We start from the raw sequence: 11,777 nt of genomic DNA, 5'->3' as shown, positions 1-11,777 counted from the left end.
TCCGGTGCTCCGGTTATTCTTCCGTGTTCACGGGAAATCCCGGCAGCACCGGCAGACGTTCCATTTCTCGTCAGTCGGTTTCCTCACTGTTCACGTTGAACCTGCAGTCACGTGACTGCAGGTTCGTTGACGGGTTCTAGTTTTGCCTCCTGTCACACCTGTCACACCTGTCACACCTGTCACACCTGTCTGCATCCGTGCGCGTGAGTGACGTCATCCGTGTAAATGTTCACGTCAGACGCTGACAAACGAATCAACGGAGTCTTTAGACTAACGGACACAACCGGACAGACCGACGGGTGTCGATGGAACCGGGATTAAAGAGGTCACGTGACGGCACGCGCTAAGCGCGTGAACCGCTCCGGTTCAAATCCATCCTGAGGCTCCTCACACACACACACACACACACACACACACACAGACACACACAGACACACACACACACACACACACACACACTCACACACAGACACACACACACACACACACACACACACACACACACACACACACACCCTCTACACACTCTAATTATGATCATTAAATCTTACAAGACAAAGAAACCTGATCATCATAGAAGGTTGTGAGTTTGAAGCCCTGCCATTACTTCATGTTTCATGAATCAGAGTTTCAATCATCAATCAATCAAGTTTTATTGATATATCTCTTAATCATGACAGCAGACATTTCAAAGCGCTTTAACAGACAGAAACCCAACTGAACCCTCCAGAGCATCAGAGACAGTGGAGGGAAAAACTCCCTCATTGAGGAAGAAACTCCGGACAGGACCCAGACTCTTTTGGGGGGCCATCCGCCTCGACCGGTTGGGGGGACAAGAAATCAAAGGAAGATCAGAACAGGGTCAGAGAGAGAGAGACAGAGAGAGAGAGACAGAGAGAGAGAGTGAGACAGAGAGAGAGAGAGACAGAGAGAGAGAGAGACAGAGAGAGAGTGAGACAGAGAGAGAGAGAGACAGAGAGAGAGAGAGACAGAGAGAGAGAGAGTGAGACCAGACAGACAGAGACAGTATCAATATGGTTCAGGTTGATAAAGTCAAGGCACAACTACAGCTGATTGGATGACTGTATGGAGGAAGGAGGAGGAAAGGAACCAGGACCCCAGACGATGGATGAACGGATAGATGGATGAACAGATGGATGAATGGATAGATGGATGAACAGATGGATGAATGGATAGATGGATGAACGGATGGATGAACGGATGGATGAACAGATGGATGAACGGATGGATTGACGGATGGATGGATGAACAGATGGATGAACGGATAGATGGATGAACGGATGGATGAACGGATGGATGAACGGATGGATGGATGAACAGATGGATGAACGGATGGATTGACGGATGGATGGATGAACAGATGGATGGATGGATGAACAGATGAATGAACAGATGAATGAACGCATGGATGAACGGATGGATTGACGGATGGATGGATGAACAGATGGATGGATGAACAGATGGACGGATGCTCCTGTCGGGTGGTAATGAGGTCCAGACGAGCGTCAGGCAGTGAATGGGTGTCATCCATCACTCGGGGAGGGGCGTGGCAGCGGTGACGGGTTCCTTGATCTTCCTCGTTTTCCTCGTTTGCCCCCCCGTGGTGGAGGTTCTGGTCCGGTCGGCGCTCTAATCCTCCCTTTGATCCTGGATCTTTGTGGGGCTGCGGGGGGGTGAGGTTACTCCACAAACCCGTTGGACGGTTTAAATCCTGGTGTGATGAAGATCTTCAGTAATGACCCCCCCCCCCCATCCCTGTGCGTTCTGGTCCTCTGTATTCAGGACATCTGAACAGGTTTTGTGCTAACCTGGCTCCTGGAATCCTGGGACCACATTGGGGGTTCCTGGGACCACATTGGGGGTTCGTGTCACCGATGTTGTGGGGCGTCGTGGCCCTGGACACGCCCCGAGGCTGACGTGTCACCTCAACAGCTGATCAGGATTCACCTGGATCAAAACATCCAAACGCTCATCTTATGAAAAACACCCTTCTTCAGGTCTCTACATAAACATAGTGCCCCCCCCCCCCACAGCCAACTCCTAGAATCTGGAACACAAACACTTCCTGCATCAGTAATCAGTAGATGTTTGGAGTTTTAGGATTTCATGGCTGGACAGAAACGATGGGATTGGCCACAGAGCCACACCTTGTGTTATCTGTGGGGTGATTGACAGAGTAAATTGACGAATCCTGAGTCATATTTGATTGTCCACCTGGATAAGGGTGTGGTCATCCCTGAGGGGGCGTTTGTTCAGGCTACAGTGGCAGTGTGTGGTAACGACGTGACCCAGAGCTACACATTGAAAGTTCCTCACAAACTGTTGAAGTCAGCTAGCATTTGGCTAACTAGTTAGCTCTGCTTCAGTCGTGTGTGTATGTGTCCGCTTAAGGCGTGTCCTAATCGTCATAGTGAACACAGATAGTGAACACAGATAGTGAACACAGATAGTGAACATAGATAGTGAACACAGATAGTGAACACAGGTAGTGAACACAGATAGTGAACATAGATAGTGAACTCATAGTGAACACAGATAGTGAACACAGATAGTGAACACAGATAGTGAACACAGATAGTGAACTCATAGTGAACACAGATAGTGAACACAGATAGTGAACTCAGATAGTGAACACAGATAGTTAACTCAGATAGTGAACACAGATAGTGAACTCAGATAGTGAACACAGATAGTTAACTCAGATAGTGAACACAGATAGTGAACTCAGATAGTGAACACAGATAGTTAACTCAGATAGTGAACACAGATAGTGAACTCAGATAGTGAACACAGATAGTTAACTCAGATAGTGAACACAGATAGTGAACTCATAGTGAACACAGATAGTGAACACAGATAGTGAACTCAGATAGTGAACACAGATAGTTAACTCAGATAGTGAACACAGATAGTGAACTCAGATAGTGAACACAGATAGTGAACACAGATAGTGAACTCATAGTGAACACAGATAGTGAACACAGATAGTGAACACAGATAGTGAACTCATAGTGAACACAGATAGTGAACACAGATAGTGAACACAGATAGTGAACTCATAGTGAACACAGATAGTGAACACAGATAGTGAACACAGATAGTGAACTCAGATAGTGAACACAGATAGTGAACACAGATAGTGAACTCATAGTGAACACAGATAGTGAACACAGATAGTGAACACAGATAGTGAACTCATAGTGAACACAGATAGTGAACACAGATAGTGAACACAGATAGTGAACTCATAGTGAACACAGATAGTGAACACAGATAGTGAACACAGATAGTGAACTCATAGTGAACACAGATAGTGAACACAGATAGTGAACTCATAGTGAACACATATAGTGAACTCATAGTGAACACAGATAGTGAACACAGATAGTGAACTCATCAGCGTGTGTCCAAAGCTACATCACTCATTAACAAATGGCCTCATTTATTTAAGCGAGAGACACGTTTGGATCGTATTTACAGTTGATTATAACTCCAGTGCTGGATTGATAGGTGTGACTGTATTGATAGGTGTGACTGTATTGATAGGTGTGACTGTATTGATAGGTGTGACTGTATTGATAGGTGTGAGTCCAGTGCTGTATTGATAGGTGTGACTGTATTGATAGGTGTGAGTCCAGTGCTGTATTGATAGGTGTGACTGTATTGATAGGTGTGACTGTATTGATAGGTGTGACTCCAGTGCTGTATTGATAGGTGGGACTGTATTGATAGGTGTGAGTCCAGTGCTGTATTGATAGGTGTGACTGTATTGATAGGTGTGACTGTATTGATAGGTGTGAGTCCAGTGCTGGATTGATAGGTGTGACTGTATTGATAGGTGTGACTGTATTGATAGGTGTGAGTCCAGTGCTGTATTGATAGGTGTGACTGTATTGATAGGTGTGAGTCCAGTGCTGTATTGATAGGTGTGACTGTATTGATAGGTGTGACTGTATTGATAGGTGTGACTCCAGTGCTGTATTGATAGGTGGGACTGTATTGATAGGTGTGAGTCCAGTGCTGTATTGATAGGTGTGACTGTATTGATAGGTGTGACTGTATTGATAGGTGTGACTCCAGTGCTGTATTGATAGGTGGGACTGTATTGATAGGTGTGAGTCCAGTGCTGTATTGATAGGTGTGACTGTATTGATAGGTGTGAGTCCAGTGCTGTATTGATAGGTGTGACTGTATTGATAGGTGTGACTGTATTGATAGGTGTGACTCCAGTGCTGTATTGATAGGTGTGAGTCCAGTGCTGTATTGATAGGTGTGACTGTATTGATAGGTGTGAGTCCAGTGCTGTATTGATAGGTGTGACTGTATTGATAGGTGTGACTGTATTGATAGGTGTGACTCCAGTGCTGTATTGATAGGTGTGAGTCCAGTGCTCATCACTGTGACGTGGGTTAGTGGGCGGGGGTAAAGCAGAGAACAGACAACAGTTCAATATACTGTAATATAAAAAAAGCAGAATCTGGGACCTTGAAATGATCGTGACTGTGAGTTTGAACAGGGTGAGCTCCACCTGGAGGACCTGAGTCTCCAAACACAGTCTGACTTCACCCATGTTCTCACCTGGCTTTCAGGTTGTTATTGAACATGTATATGATTGATATGATTGATTGATGATTTGTCCATCTTCCTCTCCCTCCCCTTCTACAGGAGATAACTGGGAATGTGGGTGAGGAGGGTTCAAATGGGAGGGGACGCCCGCGCTGTGACTCACTCTGATTGGTCCGTGTGAGGCCAGAAGCCACTGTGTGTCATTGGGGGCGTGACACAGGTGATTTACCTGTCGTTTCAGCACTTAAAGAGTTAAAGCAAAGGTGAGAGCTGAACAGAGACGGAACCTAAAGCCAGCTCAGTGGGCGGAGCCTTCACCACATCCCCCGTCTGTTTCCTGTCTCTACTGTCACCACAGATGGGGGGGGGCGTCAGGGTTAGGGCTGGGAGGGGGGCGTGAACCGTCTCATCCAATGATCTTCTCTCTAAACTAGAGACACGAGTCAGTCTGAGCTGGTTGTGTGGGTTAGGTTAGATGGGGGGGGTTAGGTTAGATGGGGGGGGTTAGGTTAGATGGGGGGGGTTAGGTTAGATGGGGGGGTTAGGTTAGATGGGGGGGGTTAGGTTAGATGGGGGGGTTAGGTTAGATGGGGGGGGTTAGGTTAGATGGGGGGGGTTAGGTTAGATGGGGGGGTTAGGTTAGATGGGGGGGGTTAGGTTAGATGGGGGGGTTAGGTTAGATGGGGGGGGTTAGGTTAGATGAGGGGCGTTAGGTTAGATGAGGGGGGGTTAGGTTAGATGGGGGGTTAGGCTAGATGAGGGGGGGTTAGGTTAGATGGGGGGTTAGGCTAGATGAGGGGGGTTAGGTTAGATGGGGGGTTAGGTTAAAAGAGGGGGGGTGTAGGTTAGATAAGGGGGTTAAGTGAAATGGGGGGGATAGGTTAACTGAGGGGGGTTTAGGTTAAATGGGGGGGGGGGGGTTAGGTTATCTGTGGTGCAGGACCAGTCAGATCCAGACCATCATGCAGGGGGGGGCTCTTCAGACTTGATTCACACCTTCAGGTTTCATGAAGGCAGGACATGGGTGTGGCCCCCCAGAGACGGAAACTGAAACGTTTCTCTGAAGCAGACGCTTCAGACGAGCAGTGGTTCATCCTCTGGGGGGGGGTCTCCTCAGGAGACCATCGTCTGAGGGAAACACAGGAATTATGGGTAGTGTGTCCTTTGTCGATGGCAGAGGTAACCATGTGACCAACATAAATGTCCTGTTGTCATGGTTACAGACGGGACGTTTTGTTCTGGTTCCTGGAGGTCCTCCCTCATTCATCAGGTCAGGAACGTCACCGGGAGAAGCTGGTGTGGTGTGTGTGTCTCTGGAGGTGATGATCAGTCTCCAGGCCGGGGTCTGCCTGGGGGGGTCAAATGTCCACCAGTGTCTGACAGGATCAGGAACACAAACCAGTTTGAATTCAAGGATCAAATGATTGATTCCTGGTGGCTGATGCTGTTTTGATTTGGGGGGGTCACAGACACTCACCTGGTCCACCTGTTGAATTCTTCATGAGCTCAGCCCGGGGGGGTAACCCGACTCCTGCCGCTCGTCACCAGTTTTTCCTCCCTGGATGGAAAGTGAAGGCGTGTGGGTTTCACCGCGTCACATGATCACACAGAGCGTCCACGTGTTGGACCGGGGGAGGGGGGTGTTCGGTGTGGATGGCAGCGGGGGGGGGGGCAAAGGACTCAACCCACCCTTCACTGATGGGATGAGAACTGTCTGATAAAATACGTGTAAAACACCAACACAGGAAAGAGGAGGTGAAAGAGATTCAGGGGGGGGGACTCCAGCTGTGACCTGGTCTGATGGGAAACGCCCACAGGGCCGGGGGGGTGACTGTTGAACCGATACCTGGGAAACTCATCACTATGAGAAAACACAGAGGAAACAGATTTGATTCTAAAAACCACAGGAAGTGGAGGCAACAAAACCAGAAACAGAGACAGAACAAACTGATCAGGAGGGGGCGGAGCCAAGCCTGATGCATGATGGGTCGACCTGCAGCAGAGACATCTTTTGAGTTTGTGTATCACAGGCTGGATTTGAGCAACATCCTGCGCCCAGAGGAGTCCTGTGATGTATTTATACTGAGAGGAACTATTTTTAACTCCGCCGTCAAACAGAGGCGTTCAGGGCGGGGCTTCTATTGTCTGGAGAGACCCCCGTGTCCACGGCGGGGCAACAACGTTTGTTTCATGTGTGTCTGGCTGCTTTGATATCCTGTGTGTGTGTGTGTGTGTGTGTGTGTGTGTGTGTGTGTGTGTGTGTGTGTGTGTGTGTGTGTGTGTGTGTGTGTGTGTGTGTGTGTGTGTGTGTGTGTGACCTGGAGGCCATGTGAAGCTGTGCTGGTGGAGCTCCAGACTGACAGACTTCATGTTGTCTCCTGCTGGTCTCCTCCTGTGGGTCACTAGAGGTGAGTTTTCTGTGTTTCCATTCTGTCCCATTAGTTTTGTCCACTCCCTTTGGGCAGCACCCAGAACACCTGTTGGACCCCCCAGCACCGGTCTAAAGAGGGTCACCAGGAAACCCTGTGACTGATGACTGATCTGATAATGGTGTTCAGTGTCAAAACCTAACATTAGCATTAGCCTTACAATGCTAACAATGTCAAAGTTAGCAGACAGGTGATGTAGCTGAGAAGTGAGTCAACAAAACTTTATTTGTACAGTGGCTGTGTCAACACAGGGACAGTTCTCTGTACAACAGGAAAAACTAGAACCAATGCAGTCACAGACCGTAACATCCTGCGACACCCCTGAATTCAAAATGTTACCCTGACCTATTATGTCAAAGATCAAAGCTAGTGCTCTGACCTACTGTCATAGATCAAAGCACTAGCTTTGATCTATGGTCTTACTCACACTGGCCTTCTCCCTCATCTTTCTATCTTATCTGGTTCCTGAGTGTACAAAAGTTGAAATTTGACCTTGACCTAGTTTTCTCAAGGTCATCATCTCATCTTCCTCCCCTCTCCTGCCTGAGTCGTGTGCTTTAGTCTCATCGTTCTGTCTGAACGGTCGTGGAGACGTTTGGTGGACTAACAGACGAACACGCCAACACTGACATCACAACACGTCACCGCTGTGACGAGGGACGTAACAAGACATAAAAACTGAAAGCATTGCGTGTCGATCAAACGTGCGTGTCGATCAAACGAGTTAGATTGGTATGCAAATGAAGGAAGCTAAACGTTCTGTATAGAACAAGAAGAATGCAGAATGACTTGTACGTCACATCATAATTACCTTGACGTGAGGCTAACATCTCAGGGATATATTTGATCTCTTGCTTGGTTGAATTGATATACAGTATACAACCAAGAGTCATCTGCATAGAGGTGGTAGGACATACCCCCAAAGGAGGTGACTATGCTTCATTCATCATTCCTCAGTGTTTTGTCCATCATGACTGATGTCTTTGTGCTCTTATGTCATCCTATGAGCTGTCATTACGTGCACTGAAACACAGTTATTACAGGTCCATAGCTCCAGTTATTCACAAGCTGCTGCCTTATTCGAATCAATTCCTGTGTCTCAGGCGGATAATAATAATAATAACAACAACAACAATAATAATAATAACAATAATAGTAATAATAACAACAATAATAACAACAAGAATAATAATAATAATAGTAATAATGGATAGCTGGTGTCTCCCTTAGAGATAAGGTAGAAACACTGCTGTTCATGGGGGGCCCAGAGTAGAGCCGCTGCTCCTTCACGTGGAAAGGAGTCAGTTGAGGTGGTTTGGGCATCTGGTGCGGATGCCTCTGGCACGCCTCCCTAGGGGGGTGTTTCTGGTACGTCCAGCTGGGAGGAGACCTCGGGGCAGACCCAGGACCAGGAGGAGGGATTACATCTCAACACTGGCCTGGGAACGCCTACAGACCCCCCAGTCAGAGCTGGTGGATGTGGAGGGGGGTGTGGGGCTCCTTGTTGAAGCTGCTGCCCCCGCGACCCGGCTACGGATAAGCGGTGGAAGATGGATGGATAATAACAATAATAATAATAATAATAATAATAACAATAATAATAATAATAATAATAATAATAATAATAAGAATAATAATAATAATAATAATAATAATAACAACAACAATAATAATAATAATAATAATAATAATAACAATAATAATAATAATAACAATAATAATAATAATAAGTGTTCTTTATATTTCTCATCTGTTCCAAACACTCAATAAAATGTGAAGTTGTTTCTAGTTCTAAACGTGTCCCGGCCCAAAGCGGGGGCCAGTCAGTAATGATGTTCTACACACGTGATGACCCGGCACATGACCCACAGAGAAGGTGGAGAAAAATGCTGGACGCAATACAGAAATATGAGAATGAGCTGGCAGAGAAGACAAGAACCCACACAGAGGATTCTATAGGGGGGGGGCGCAGGAGGAAGGAGACGGAACATCCAGCAGAATGCCACCTCAGATGTGAGGCGATGGGTGTGTGTCTGTATCATCTGTAAGTAGCCCTCAGCGTGATTTCAGTCTGATTGTCCTCGTCGGAGTTAAATCAGGAAACGGGGGGGTCGTCTCATGAACGATTAAAATCCCGTCGCCCTGTTGGTTTAAAGGCAAACAGTCACACACCACGGCGTCAGCACACACACACACAATGCTGCTGATGCTGGGTGCCCCCCCCACGCCCCTGGACCCCCAGCGGCTGGGGGGGGGTCAGCGAGGTAAAAAATAAAGAAATAACAACAATTCATAGAATCTCTGATGGGATCTGATGGCTCCTCCTGGTAGGACTAACAGACACACACACACACACACACACACACACACACACACACACACACACACACACACATGGCTCATCTTCACCAACATAATGGCACTAATTCGGTTCAGCCCCCCCCCGAGCGGGCTGGAGGTGGAGGTGCTTCTTCAAAGAGGAGATTATCTCCTCCAGGAACTAGACCGTGACACTGGGCCAGGACCGGGTCATGGGACCAGCAGGGCTCAGGGCCGCCGGCTGGAACCGTACGGGTGTGTGTGTGGGGGGGGGGGAGCGTGACGCACTGCAGGGAAGAGAGGCGGCGAGGAGTCGCCACATGTTTCTGACAGCAGCGACGATTGATTCTAACGTTTAACACAAACACTGATCAGAGCATTGATAAGACGTTCACTTATTGGTTATCAATATGAAAAGCAGGGCTGCTGAAGAGCCTGCTGCCAGTCTGTCATCAGTCTGTGCTGATGGTGAGTAGATCCTGGTGTTATTATCATCATTACTGTGATCAGCCTCGCTGACAGTCATTACGTTCAGGCGTTCTCACGCTTCTCTCCCGTCTCTGAGCGGGGGGAACCGGTTCTGGTTCCTGCAGTTCTCTGGAGCTCAGACCTGTTCCTGGATGGAGCTGACGTCTGGAGATCTGGACTGACTGCTGCTCTGGAAACACAGCGGGTCACTCTGGGCTCTCCTCAAAACGCTGAATTTAGCCTGAGATTTTATAAATACATGAATTCTCTGGGTGAACAGAGAGTGTGTTCAGCCATCAGCTCCTCCGATGGCCGGGGGCAACATGTGACCACATCGCAAGTCATCTGTGCAGGAGCTCGGGTTGCATCAGAGTCCAAAAATGAATCAGTAATAAAAAGCAGGAGTCGACTCCCACCCCACCTCGTGAGGGGGGGGTTGGGATTACTGTAATCCCACCGTCATCTCAGGCAGATTTATAAGTGCGAAGGTCACAACGGCAGCATAATGATCCATGTCTATGAATTCACTGCTGCAGTCGTGTAGTCAGGTCTCAGTGGGGGGGGTGGGGTGATAATGTCAGGTCTCAGGTCTCTGTGGGGGGGGTGATGATGATGATAAACTTTACTCAAAAATTAAGTGTGTAAATCTGTGCAGAATCACCATCAGCCGTAAATGAGAGTCCTCTGAGCTGCTCTCAGGTCGTGTCACGTGTCACGCCTCACGTGTCACGCCTCACGTGTCCCTGACATGTTTGGAGTCTCATCATCTGGCTCATCGACAGGGGTCACCCCTGTCCAGCGTGAGTCCACTCGAGTTCATTCGTGGAAAGTGAATCATTCTGGGTGGCGTTTTGGTTTTGTGATTGAATCCACAATGACTGCAAGGATTTCACAGATGTACAAATCAGACTAACGAGGACCCCCCCCAGGACCAGGTCCACCTGCTGACGGTCTCTGATGACACTCTGATGACCTGCAGCTCCGCCTCTGATGGACGATCAATAGTCGACCAATAGAAAACCCTGGACGGTGTGAAAACATGGCTGCTATCCAAACGGCGGCGGGGTCTGGCGCCGCGCTCCCATTGGTCGGTGTAATCTGCTGCACAAATGTGCAGCTCGGCTCTGTCTGGCCGCTGTCTGGGTTCTGTGAACTCGGACAAAAGTGACGGACACCTTGCCCACCGACAAAGGCCCGGGGCCTAATCGGAGTGGACGCGGCCTGCTGACGAGCCGTTCTGAGCGATTGAACGCGCTCAATGGATCTCAGGGGACCAATGAAACGTCAGGGGGCGGCGGTCCGACTCCAACAACGGGGCGACGCCGAGGTGTCCCGGTTCTGCTCGTCAGCCTCTGGACTGAAGCGGAGATTTGACCTGGAATGACCTGAGTGAGAACACGTCTGGACCCCGGCGCTCCTGACCGTCTGGACGTCACGGCCTCAGGTGGGGGAGCTGAGCCTTTCATCAGGTCGACTCCGGGGCGGCGCCATTGTGCTGTTTTGTCTCCATACTGGAATGTGACATGAAATGAGAACAGGCCCTCGTGTGTCCGGACAAACACGGGACGGGGGACAACACGCTGGGACGGGGGACAACACGCTGGGACGGGGGACACGCTGTTCAGCTTTGAAACTGTGAGGAAGGAGACTGGCTCCTTTTAGAAGCCCTGGGAATGTGTTTGGAAACCTGTGTGGGCCGCTGGAATCTCCTCAAAGAGATGAGTCACCGCGGGGGGAGAGTCACCGCGGGGGGAGAGTCACCGCGGGGGGAGGAACCCTCTTCTGTGATCAGAAACGCTGTGAAAAAGTGAACATTGTTCACAGCCTGACCGTTTCTGTCCTGCTGGTCCTGTGATTCACCTACGAGGTCTTGGGTTCACGACCCGTTCCCAGCGAGCCCACGCGTGTCACCAGCGTGTCCACCAAACACCCCCGTGTTCTTCTCACAGGGATGTTTGGGCAAAGTCTGAAATA

Source organism: Antennarius striatus, chromosome 4 (assembly GCF_040054535.1).
Source record: "Antennarius striatus isolate MH-2024 chromosome 4, ASM4005453v1, whole genome shotgun sequence".
NCBI classification, from domain to species: Eukaryota; Metazoa; Chordata; class Actinopteri; order Lophiiformes; family Antennariidae; genus Antennarius; species Antennarius striatus.
This window is presented reverse-complemented; position numbering follows the sequence as displayed.